The sequence below is a fragment of the Bufo bufo genome, chromosome 5 (assembly GCF_905171765.1).
Source record: "Bufo bufo chromosome 5, aBufBuf1.1, whole genome shotgun sequence".
In the NCBI taxonomy this organism is placed as follows: Eukaryota; Metazoa; Chordata; class Amphibia; order Anura; family Bufonidae; genus Bufo; species Bufo bufo.
Genome location: NC_053393.1, coordinates 89,885,339 through 89,897,204, shown reverse-complemented (window position 1 = coordinate 89,897,204; position 11,866 = coordinate 89,885,339).

Below are 11,866 nucleotides of genomic sequence, written 5' to 3'. Positions count from 1 at the left end.
GGCAAGCAGGCAGGGATCAGAGGTAGCAGGGTCCAGGAACACAAGTACGAGTCAGGAGCACAGGAACACAAGCCAATATCAGGAACCTTAGCGGGACACAAGGACCTTGACATTGAGGCATCTGGGAAGGGGGCTTAGCCACTTATATATGTACAGGAGGGCTAGGATTGGTTGGCGAGGTCACATGATCCAACCCATAAAACACAGGAAGCGACGAGAGCTGGCCCTTAAGGAAATGCTGCAGGAAACAAGCAGCAAGCATGCTGTGGCTAGGGCTGAAAGGAAACAATGGCAGCAGATCAGCACTGAACATGGCACCCAGGACCGCAGCGGTAAGCAGGGGACCAGCGACGCACAGCAGCCGCTGTTACGCTTGTAAATCTCCACCAAATTCTTGAATAGCCTTTTCTTGACAATCCTTTTAAAGAGGACCATTCACCGATCCTGACATTGTGAACTAAGTATCATTACATATACAGCGGCACCCAGGGATCTCACTGCACTTACTATTATCCCTGGGCGCCGCTCCGTTCTCCCGTTATGTCCTCCGGTATGTTCGGGGACTTGGTTATAGTAGGCGGAGTCTGCCCTTGTTCTGCGGGCGTCTCCTTCTCCTAGGCTGTAGCGCTGGCCAATCGCAGCGCAGAGCTCACAGCCTGGGAGTTTTTTTTCTCCCAGGCTGTGAGCTCTGTGTTTTGTAATGTAAAGATTGGAGGGCACTCTGCTATCTGGTGTTGCACAGATTGATCAAATGCATATTAACCACCCCAGGACCGCCGTACGCAGGATTGCGTCCTGACGGCGGCCCTGTTATTCCTCCTGGACGCGCCGTTCACAGGAGCGCGCGTTCACAGGAACCGGAGGTAAACAAGTGGATCTGCAGCCTGCCAGCGGCGATCATTCGCTGGCAGGCTGTAGATGCATAACAGCGTCTAATATACCTGCTACCTGGTCGTCTGGTGGTCCCTTTTGCTTGGATCGACCACCAGAGGACACAGGCAGCTCAGTAATATGTAGCACCAAACACCACTACACTACACTCCCCCCCCACCACTTATTAACCCCTTATTAACCCCTGATCACCCCATATAGACTCCCTGATCACCCCCCTGTCATTGATCACCCCCCTGTAAGGCTCCATTCAGACGTCCGTATGTGTTTTGCGGATCCACGGATCTGCAAAACATGGACACCGCGGATCCGCAAAACACGGACACTGGCAATGTGCTTTCCGCATTTTGCGGATCCGCACATTGCCAGAACTATATAGAAAATGCCTTTTCTTGTCCGCGGACAAGAATAGGACATGTTCTATAGGCTCTACAAAAAAGGCAGTGTTCGCCCGATCAGGCCTGATCTTGTGCGCACACTTGCGTTCAGTTCGCCCCACCGCAGTGACAGAATATTTTTTTTTCTGATCACTGCAAAAACACCGTAAAATCGCTGCGGCGCTATAAAAAGATCACTTTTGAGGGGCATGGCGAGTTCATAGAAGATTTTTTATTTTTTTGGCACAAGTTAGCGGAAATTGATTTATTTATTTTTATTTTTTTCTTACAAAGTCTCATATTCCACTAACTTGTGACAAAAAATAAAATCTCACATGAACTCACCATACCCCTCACAGAATCCAAATGCTTAAAATTTTTTAGACATTTATATTCCAGACTTCTTCTCATGCTTTAGGGCCCCTAAAATGCCAGGGCAGTATAAATACCCCGCATGTGACCCCATTTTGGAAAGAAGACACCCCAAGGTATTTCGTGAGGGGCATGGCGAGTTCATGTAAAATTTTATTTTTTGTCACAAGTTAGTGGAATATGAGACTTTGTAAGAGAAAAAAAAAATAAAAAAAATTTCCGCTAACTTGTGCCAAAAAAATAATATTCTAGGAACTCGCCATGCCCCTCACGGAATACCTTGGGGTGTCTTCTTTCCAAAATGGGGTCACTTGTGGGGTATTTATACTGCCCTGGCATTTTAGGGAACCTAAAGCATGAGAAGTAGTTTGGAATCCAAATGCGTAAAAAATGCCCTGTGGAATCGTAAAGATTCTCATTGGAATTTGGGCCCCTTTGCGCACCTAGGCTGCAAAAAAGTGTCACACATGTGGTATCGCCGTACTCAGGAGAAGTAGGGCAATATGTTTTGGGGTGTCTTTTTACATATACCCATACTGTGTGTGAGAAATATCTCTGTAAATGACAACTTTTAAAAAAAATTTTATACAAAGTTGTCAATTTACAGAGATATTTCTCTCACCCAGTATGGTTATATGTAAAAACACATTGCCCTTCTTCTCCTGAGTACGGCGATACCACATGTATGACACTTTTTTGCAGCCTAGGTGCGTAAAGGGGCCGAAAGTCCAACGAGTACCTTTAGGCTTTACAGGGTTGCTCACAATTTAGCCCCGCCCAAAATGCCAGAACAGTAAACACACCCCACAAATGACCCCATTTCGGAAAGTAGACACCCCAAGGTATTCGTTGAGGGGCATATTGAGTCCATGAAAGATTGAACGTTTTGTCACAAGTTAGCGGAAAGGGAGACTTTGTGAGGAAAAACAAAAAAAAATCAATTTCCGCTAACTTGTGCCAAAAAAAAAAACTTCTATGAACTCGCCATGCCCCTCACAAAATACCTTTGGGTGTCTTCTTTCCAAAATGGGGTCACTTGTGGGGTATTTATACTGTCCTGGCATTTTAGGGGCCCTAAAGCGTAAGAAGAAGTCTGGAATCCAAATGTCTAAAAATGCCCTCCTAAAAGGAATTTGGGCCCCTTTGCACACCTAGGCTGCAAAAAAGTGTCACACATGTGGTATCGCCGTACTCAGGAGAAGTAGGGCAATGTGTTTTGGGGTGTCTTTTTACATATACCCATGCTGGGTGAGAGAAATATCTCTCTCAAATGACAACTTTGTATAAAAAAATTGGAAAAGTTGACTTTTAGAGAGATATTTCTCTCACCCAGCATGGGTATATGTAAAAATACACCCCAAAACACATTGCCCTACTTCTTCTGAGTATGGCGATACCACATGTGTGACACTTTTTTGCAGCCTAGGTGCCCAAAGGGGCCCAAATTCTAAAGAGCACCTTTAGGATTTCACAGGGCATTTTTTAGGCATTTGTATTCCAGACTTCTTCTCACGCTTTAGGTCCCCTAAAATGCCAGGGCAGTATAAATACCCCACAAGTGACCCCATTTTGGAAAGAAGACACCCCAAGGTATTTCGTGATGGGCATAGTGAGTTCATGGAAGTTTTTATTTTTTGTCACAAGTTAGTGGAATATGAGACTTTGTAAGAAAAAAATAAATAAAATAATCATTTTCCGCTAACTTGTGACAAAAAATAAAAACTTCTATGAACTCACTATGCCCATCAGCGAATACCTTAGGGTGTCTACTTTCCGAAATGGGGTCATTTGTGGGGTGTTTTTACTGTCTGGGCATTGTAGAACCTCAGGAAACATGACAGGTGCTCAGAAAGTCAGAGCTGCTTCAAAATGTCGAAATTCACATTTTTGTACCATAGTTTGCAAATGCTATAACTTTTACCCAAACCAATAAATATACACTAATTGCATTTTTTTTTATCAAAGACATGTAGAACAATAAATTTAGAGAAAAATTTATATAGAAATGTAGTTTTATTTGAAAAAATTTACAACCGAAAGTGAAAAATGTCATTTTTTTGCAAAAATTTTGGTAAATTTTGATTAATATAAAAAAAAGAAAAAATGTCAGCAGCAATGAAATACCACCAAATGAAAGCTCTATTAGTGAGAAGAAAAGGAGGTAAAATTCATTTGGGTGGTAAGTTGTATGACCGAGCAATAAACCGTGAAAGGTGTAGTGCAGAATTGTAAAAAGTGGTCTGGTCATTAAGGGGGTTTAAGCTAGGGGAGCTGAGGTGGTTAATAAACTAATATTTATTATCAAACAATAAAATAGACTACAAATAAAAATTGAACGTTAAAAATATAGCAGATAAAAATAATTACAAATATTTCATATCTATATCATAATTAGCTGAACATGTAGGTTAGTTCACAGTCTCACAGTAACAGCTGGTATGCTCTGAGGGTGTGAATCTGCTTTAAATTTCTGATGGAATTACTGCTACATGGATAGTTGTTGTGATGTCATAATAGTGGATAGCACATCACTCCCTGCTATTGATCAATAAGGGTTAAAAATAAAGTATAGATAAAATATAAAAACATTAAGTGTCCACAATTACGAGCATAGAAAAAAAATACAATCCTCCTTTTAGTTATCTTGCAATGCCAGGAACTGGATAAATAATGGATAGATAACCAGTCTCATATTTATAGCTATTAATTAGTGTTGAGCGAGCATGCTCGGCCGAATACCTGTTCGGCTCGAGCATCGCTATGCTCGGGACATGGCGGTACTCGGCCGAGTACCGCATGTGCTCGAGCGCCATGCTCGAGTCTCCTACCCACACGTTTCGCAGCTGCTAAGCAGCCAATAGACGTGCAGGTAAGTACTACCATCACTGTAATGCCAGTAGCCATGTTGGCTACTGGCATTACAGTGATTGGCTGGTCGGAACGCGTCATTGGGTGCTATATAGCACCCGATGACGCGGGTTCAGCTCATTGTGAGTCAGGGAGAGCTGCACTTAGGAAGGGACAGATAGTGTAGGGACTGTGATCGCAATATATTCGATCGAAAAACGTTTCAAAGACCCAAAAGTCCATTAACCACCTCAGCCCCCATAGCTTAAACACCCTTAAAGACCAGGCCACTTTTTACACTTCTGACCTACCCTACTTTCACCGTTTATTGCTCGGTCATGCAACTTACCACCCAAATGAATTTTACCTCCTTTTCTTCTCACTAATAGAGCTTTCATTTGGTGGTATTTTATTGCTGCTGACATTTTCACTTTTTTTGTTATTAATCAAAATTTTACGATTTTTTTGCAAAAAAATGACATTTTTCACTTTCAGTTGTAAAATTTAGCAAAAAAAAACGACATCCATATATAAATTTTGCTCTAAATTTATTGTTCTACATGTCTTTGATAAAAAAAAATGTTTGGGTAAAAAAAAAATGGTACAAAAATGTGAATTTCCGCTTTTTGAAGCAGCTCTGACTTTCTGAGCACCTGTCATGTTTCCTGAGGTTCTACAATGCCCAGACAGTACAAACATCCCACAAATGACCCCATTTCGGAAAGTAGACACCCTAAGGTATTCGCTGATGGGCATAGTGAGTTCATAGAACTTTTTATTTTTTGTCACAAGTTAGCAGAAAATGATGATTTTTTTTTTATTTTATTTTTTTCTTACAAAGTCTCATATCTTGGTCAAATGCCAACTTTGTATAAAAAAAAGGGAAAAAGTTGTCTTTTGTCAAGATATTTCTCTCACCCAGCATGGGTATATGTAAAATGACACCCCAAAACACATTCCCCAACTTCTCCTGAATACGGAGATACCACATGTGTGACACTTTTTTGCAGCCTAGGTGGGCAAAGGGGCCCACATGCCAAAGAGCACCTTTCGGATTTCACCGGCCATTTTTTACAGAATTTAATTTCAAACTCCTTACCACACATTTGGGCCCCTAGAATGCCAGGGCAGTATAACTACCCCACAAGTGACCCCATTTTGGAAAGAAGACACCCCAAGGTATTCGCTGATGGGCATAGTGAGTTCATGGAAGTTTTAATTTTTTGTCACAAGTCAGTGGAATATGAGACTTTGTAAGAAAAAATAAATAAATCATCATTTTCCACTAACTTGTGACAAAAAAAAAATTCTAGGAACTCGCCATGCCCCTCACGGAATACCTTGGGGTGTCTTCTTTCCAAAATGGGGTCACTTGTGGGGTAGTTATACTGCCCTGGCATTCTAGGGGCCCAAATGTGTGGTAAGGAGTTTGAAATCAAATTCTGTAAAAAATGGCCGGTGAAATCCGAAAGGTGCTCTTTGGAATGTGGGCCCCTTTGCCCACCTAGGCTGTAAAAAAGTGTCACACATGTGGTATCTCCGTACTCAGGAGAAGTTGAGGAATGTGTTTTGGGGTGTCATTTTACATATACCCATGCTGGGTGAGATAAATATCTTGGTCAAATGCCAACTTTGTATAAAAAAATGGGAAAAGTTGTCTTTTGCCAAGATATTTCTCTCACCCAGCATGGGTATATGTAAAATGACACCCCAAAACACATTCCCCAACTTCTCCTGAATACGGAGATACCACATGTGTGACACTTTTTTGCAGCCTAGGTGGGCAAAGGGGCCCACATTCCAAAGAGCACCTTTCGGATTTCACCGGCCATTTTTTACAGAATTTGATTTCGAACTCCTTACCACACATTTGGGCCCCTAGAATGCCAGGGCAGTATAACTACCCCACAAGTGACCCCATTTTGGAAAGAAGACACCCAAAGGTATTCGCTGATGGGCATAGTGAGTTCATGGAAGTTTTTTTTTTTGTCACAAGTTAGTGGAATATGAGACTTTGTAAGAAAAAAAAAAAAAAATCATCATTTTCCACTAACTTGTGACAAAAAATAAAAAATTCTAGGAACTCGCCATGCCCCTAACGGAATACCTTGGGGTATCTTCTTTCCAAAATGGGGTCACTTGTGGGGTAGTTATACTGCCCTGGCATTCTAGGGGCCCAAATGTGTGGTAAGGAGTTTGAAATCAAATTCTGTAAAAAATGGCCGGTGAAATCCGAAAGGTGCTCTTTGGAATGTGGGCCCCTTTGCCCACCTAGGCTGCAAAAAAGTGTCACACATGTGGTATCTCCGTATTCAGGAGAAGTTGGGGAATGTGTTTTGGGGTGTCATTTTACATATACCCATGCTGGGTGAGAGAAATATCTTGGCAAAAGACAACTTTTCCCATTTTTTTATACAAAGTTGGCATTTGACCAAGATATTTCTCTCACCCAGCATGGGTATATGTAAAATGACACCCCAAAACACATTCCCCAACTTCTCCTGAGTACGGCGATACCACATGTGTGACACTTTTTTGCAGCCTAGATGCGCAAAGGTGCCCAAATTCCTTTTAGGAGGGCATTTTTAGACATTTGGATACCAGACTTCTTCTCACGCTTTGGGGCCCCTAAAATGCCAGGGCAGTATAAATACCCCACATGTGACTCCATTTTGGAAAGAAGACACCCCAAGGTATTCAATGAGAGGCATGGTGAGTTCATAGAAAAATAAAAAATTTTGGCACAAGTTAGCGGAAATTGATTTTTTTGATTTTTTTCTCACAAAGTCTCCCTTTCCGCTAACTTGGGACAAAAATTTCAATCTTTCATGGACTCAATATGCCCCTCAGCGAATACCTTGGGGTGTCTTCTTTCCAAAATGGTGTTATTTGTGGGGTGTTTGTACTGCCCTGGCATTTGAGGGTCTCCGCAATCATTACATGTATGCCCAGCATTAGGAGTTTCTGCTATTCTCCTTATATTGAGCATACGGGTAATGAGATTTTTTTTTTCCGTTCAGCCTCTGGGCTGAAAGAAAAAAATGAACGGCACAGATTTCTTCATTCGCATCGATCAATGTGGATGAAAAAATCTCTGCCAAAAAAAGAAAAAGGAGGGGAAAGGCGTCTGCCAGGACATAGGAGCTCCGCCCAACATCCATACCCACTTAGCTCGTATGCCCTGGCAAACCAGATTTCTCCATTCACATCAATCGATGTGGATGAATAAATCCTTGCCGGGATTTTTTTTTTTATATATACAAAGTGTTTGCCAAAGTATATGAACACCGCCACCTCCTCAGCTCATATGCCTCGGCAAACGTATCTTTTACTGCAGAGGAGAAATCTGGTCTTGCAGCGCCGCATACACCGACTTGCGTGTAATCTGACAGCAGTGCAATGCTTCTGTCAGAATGCACATCAGTGCTGCAGCTAGTCGATCGGTTGGTCCACCTGGAAGGTAAAAAAAACAAAACAAAAAAGAAAAAACCAGGCCGCAACGCAATAAATTTATTAACTTTTGAACAGAACATATAAACTTTTTTTAACTTTTTTAACTGAACGTTAACTTTTTTACTTACCGGTAATTTTTTTTTTGTTTAGTTTCTTTTTACCTTTATAGAACAAACCTCTCCTTCCCCATGGGACAATGTGCAAAGCGCAAATCGCCCAAAGATGTGGGGAAGTACGTTATGCACTTTATCCCAGGTGAAAGGAGAGGTTTGCAGCAGCTGTGAGTAAAAGGGCCCTAATAGCCCTTGTGTGCCTGTCCTGTGAGATGCAATCCCTATGCTAAGTGTACCTGTGTGTGGTACTTCCGGAAACACTCTCCATAGCATAGGGCAGGGTGGTCAGGACAGTCAGGACAGAAATAGCGGGTGTCACGCTCTTTTTCGGGGTAGACGGTTGGGTTGAGGTACCAGGAACGACACTGGGGAAATGTCGCTCGTGTAGACGGCTAACTACACTGGTGGTTAGGGCCACGGAACCTTCTGGATACAGGAGGTTCTCGATGATCTCTTCCTGGAATTTGAGGAAGGATCGTGTTCTCCCAGCCTTACTGTAGAGAACAAAACTATTGTACAGAGCCAATTGAATTAAATATACAGACACCTTCTTATACCAGCGTCTGGTGCGTCGGGAAACTAAATACGGAGACAACATCTGGTCATTGAATTCCACCCCTCCCATGAGCAAATTATAGTCGTGGACTGAGAGGGGCTTTTCAATGACACGGGTTGCTCGCTCAATTTGTATTGTCGTGTCTGCGTGAATGGAGGAGAGCATGTAAACGTCACGCTTGTCTCTCCATTTCACCGCGAGCAGTTCTTCGTTACACAAGGCAGCCCTCTCCCCCCTTGCAAGACGGGTGGTAACGAGCCGTTGGGGGAAGCCCACGCGACTAGTTCGCGCGGTGCCACAGGCGCAAATCCGTTCTAGAAACAAATGCCTAAAGAGGGCCACACTTGTGTAGAAATTGCCCACATAAAGATGGTACCCCTTGCCAAATAAGGGTGACACCAAGTCCCAGACTGTCTTCCCACTGCTCCCCAGGTAGTCAGGGCAACCGACCGGCTCCATGGTCTGATCTTTTCCCTGGGTATAGCCTGTGGCCCTTTCACAGAGCTTATACAATTTGACCCCATACCGGGCACGCTTGCTTGGGATGTATTGTTTGAAGCCAAGGCGCCCGGTAAAATGTATTAGGGACTCGTCTACGCAGATGTTTTGCTCTGGGGTATACAAATCTGCAAATTTCTGGTTGAAGTGGTCTATGAGGGGCCGAATTTTGTGGAGCCGGTCAAAAGCTGGGTGGCCTCTGGGACGGGGGGTGGTGTTGTCGCTAAAATGCAGGAAACGGAGGATGGCCTTAAATCGTGCCCTGGACATAGCAGCAGAGAACATGGGCATGTGATGAATCGGGTTCGTAGACCAATATGACCGCATGCTTTTTAGTTAGACCCATGTTGAGGAGAAGGGCCAGAAAAATTTTAAATTCGTAAACTTGGACTGGTTTCCATCGGAAAGGCTGGGCATAAAAGTTTCCTTGGTTGGCGGATATAAATTGTGTGACATACCGGTTTGTCTCTGCCACGACTAAGTCCAAGAGCTCTGCAGTCAAGAACAGCTCCAAAAATCCCAGGGCCGAACCGATCTGAGCCGTCTCAACCCGAACTCCAGACTGGGCGGTGAAAGGGGGAACTAATGATGCGGCTGAAGTTGGTGACTGCCAATCAGGGTTTGCCAGCACCTCAGGGATTCTAGGGGCTCTACGGGCCTGTCTGTGCGGTGGCTGCGACGGGGTAACTACTGCACGTGCCACCGTACCAGCTTCAACTGCCCTTCTGGTGCTCGCCACGTCACCATGTTGTACGGCAGTGCTGGTACTAGGTCCAGGGAGGGCTGCGCTGCTGGTGTATGCCTCACCACGTGATCCGACAGCGCCAGCCCCACTCTGCTGCTCTTGAAGCGGATCCTGTGCAACCTGTGGTCTAGCGACACGGGGCCGGGTACGCCTGGTTCTATCAGGGACCTCCACCTCCTCGTCCGAACTTTGGGTCAGAGAGCCACTGCTTTCTACAGGTTCATATTCTGACCCGCTAGATTCGTCAGATGAGGGTTCCCATTCCTCATCCGACTGGGTCAGAATCCTGTAGGCCTCTTCAGAAGAATACCCCCTGTTTGACATTTGGACTACTAAATTTAGGGGTATTCCCTGAGACTACCCAAGAAAAAAAGCAAGCCTGTCTTACAAAGGGGAGGCTAGCGAAGTACCGGAGGCCGCTGCGGTTGATAAAAAATATCAAAACAGATTTTTTTATCGCCGCAGTGCGTGTAAAATGAATGTGCAGTGATCAAAAAAATATATATTTTTTGTCACTGCGGCGGGGCGGGCGTGGGTGAACGCACGTGTGGGCGACCGATCAGGCCTGATCGGGCAAACACTGCGTTTTGGGTGGAGGGTGAGCTAAGGTGACACTAATACAATTATAGATCTGACCGTGATCAGTTTTGATCACTTACAGATACTATAAAAGTACAAATGCTGATTAGCGATACGCTAATCAGCGAATCAGTGACTGCGGTGCGGTGGGCTGGGCGCTAACCGATCGCTAACTACCTAACCAAGGGGCCTAAACTATCCTAAAACCTAACAGCCAATACTAGTGAAAAAAAAATCACTTTTTGTCTTTCACTAAGTGATTGACAGGGGGCGATCAAGGGGTTAATTTGGATGATGGGGGTGATGGAAGGTGATCTGGGGCTAAGGGTAGTGTTTGGTGGGTACTCACAGTGATGTCTGCTCCTCTGCTGGAACCAACCGCCGAAAAGGACCAGCAGAGGAGCAGACAAGTTATTTAACACATCATATTTACTAATATGATGTGTTATGTGGCTTCTGATTCGTTTTTTTGAAAATCGCCAGCCTGCGATCGTTGCTGGCAGGCTGGTGACGAACTTGTCCTCTAACTTTTGCCGGCCCGCGATGCGCATGCGCGGGCCGGCTTTAAAGCGAAATCTCGCGTCTCGCGAGATGACGCGTATATGCGTGACTGTGCGCAGCGCTGCCGCCTCCGGAACGCGATCCTGTGTTAGGCGGTCCGGAGGCGGTTAAAGGACTATTGTGTGTGGTGGCAGGCTGACAATAATATCATTTAGCCAGCAATTTATTTTTCCGATACTTTACAATACTTTTTCGATAGAGGGTGTCTGCAGTGACTTGTGACATCTGTGCTGCAATACCTTCTGTGTGTCAGGGCCAGATATTGGGAAAAATATTACCGAAAACAATGATATTTTTTCCATAATTTATCCACACTTTGCCTATAAATGGGGTCTGCAGTGAATTGTCACATCTGTGCTGCAATAGCATGTCTCAGGGCCAGATATTTGGTAAAATATTAGCGAAAACAATTATATTTTTTCCATAATTTATCCAAACTTTGCCTATAAACGGTGTCTGCAGTGAATTGTCACATCTGCGCTGCAATAGCGTGTGTCAGGGCCAGATATTGAGAAAAATATTAGCGAAAACAATTATATTTTTTCCATTATTTATCCATGCTTTTTGCCTATAAACGGTGTCTGCAGTGAATTGTCACATCTACGCTGCAATAGCGTGTGTCAGGGCCAGATATTGGGAAAAATATTAGTGAAAACAATTATATTTTTTCCACAATTTATCCACACTTTGCCTATAAACAGTGTCTGCAGTGAATTGTCACATCTGCGCTGCAATAGCGTGTGTGTGTGTCAGGGCCAGATATTGGGAAAAATATTAGCGAAAACAATTATATTTTTTCCATGATTTATCCACATTTTTCCTATAAAAGGTCCCTTATAACATATAACATTTAATATTAAGAAGGCGAGCATTA